Below are 1,447 nucleotides of genomic sequence, written 5' to 3' on the forward strand. Positions count from 1 at the left end.
CCAGTGGGCGAGGAGGCTGCGGGGCGGAAGGCGGCCGGAGGGGGGCGCCCGCGGGACCTGCCGCCGCAGCCCCTGCGGGCCCAGCACCCTCGCCGCCGCCACGCACGGACCCCGGTTATGAACATATTTTCTGATGAAACTGGATTGGAATGATTTTCATGACATTTGTATATTTAGATATGTATATACACATTTTAAAATTTTGCCTTTGTCTTAAAGTGCCAAGAGAAAATTTGCACATTTCAAGGTGGTCTTAGCCACCTCCTTGATTTGGGTGCTCTTGGATATGTTAGAAGAAATTGTTCTGGTGGATAATGCCAGTGAGAGAGACTTTTTGAAAAGACCTCTAGAGAGTTCTGTGAAGAAATTAAAAATACCAGTTCATGTAATTCGAATGGAGCAAAGTTCTGGGGTGAGCAGAGCTTGATGGAAAGGCACTGCTGTGTCTGAAGGTCACCTTCTTAGATTGTCTTGTGAACAGGTAGTGGCATGGCTGGAGCCTCTCTTAGCCAGGATCAAATACGACAGGAAACCAGGGGCATGTCCAGTTGCTGATGTGATCAGTGATGATACTGTGGAGTCCACGGCGGGTTCTGACATGACCTAGGGTGGATTCAACTGGAAGCTCACTTTTCGCTGGTATCCTGTTCCCCAAAGAGAAACGAACAGGAGGAAAGGTGATTAGACTTCTCTTGTTAGAAAACCAGCAATAGCACAAGGACTTTTTCAATAAACAGAGATTACTTTCAGGAAATTGGAACATGTGATGCTGGAACAGTTGGGGAGAAGAAGACCTAGAAATGTCTTCTAGGATTGGCAGTGTGGAGGTAGTTTGGAAATTGGTACCTGTTCACATGTTGGACATGTGTTTCGTAAAGCTACACCTTACACATTTCCAGGAGGCCCAGGGAAGACTATCAATAAAAACAACAGACGACTTGAAGAGTTTGGATGGATGAATTCAAGAATTTCTTCTACATAATTTGCCCAGGTGTTATAAAGGTAGATTATGGAGATATATCATCAAGTCTTGGTCCAAGTCCAAAGTTACAATGCAGACCTTCCTCTTGGTACCTGGAGGATATTTATCCTGATTCTCAAATTCCATGTCACTATTTCTCTTTAGGAGAAATCCATAATAAGGAAACAAATTAGTGTGTGCATTACATGACTAGAACAGAGAAATAAAAAGTTGGAATTTTTAGCTATGGGAGGTTATCAGGTTTTTGTCTTATGCTGCCAACCAAGAAATTAGAACAGTTGACCTTTGCTTGGATGTTTCCAAACTTAATGGTCCGGGCACAATGCTCCAATGCCACCCCCTAACAGCAGCCACCTGTGGGAGTGCGACCCAGTGAAGTTCAGCCTGCAGCATGCGGACACGCGTCAGTGCCTGGGGAAAGCGCTGGAGGAGGAGAGCCGGGGGCCCGGCGTTAGGGGTGTGATG

General features: G+C 46.0%; 1 pseudogene; it reads left to right on the forward strand.

Moving 5' to 3' along the window:
• Positions 1 to 286: 286 nt before the first annotated feature.
• LOC143656472 (polypeptide N-acetylgalactosaminyltransferase 1 pseudogene) lies at positions 287 to 1,204 on the forward strand (annotated as a pseudogene).
• Positions 1,205 to 1,447: the final 243 nt, after the last annotated feature.

This window comes from Tamandua tetradactyla, chromosome 2 (assembly GCF_023851605.1).
Source record: "Tamandua tetradactyla isolate mTamTet1 chromosome 2, mTamTet1.pri, whole genome shotgun sequence".
Taxonomy (NCBI): Eukaryota; Metazoa; Chordata; class Mammalia; order Pilosa; family Myrmecophagidae; genus Tamandua; species Tamandua tetradactyla.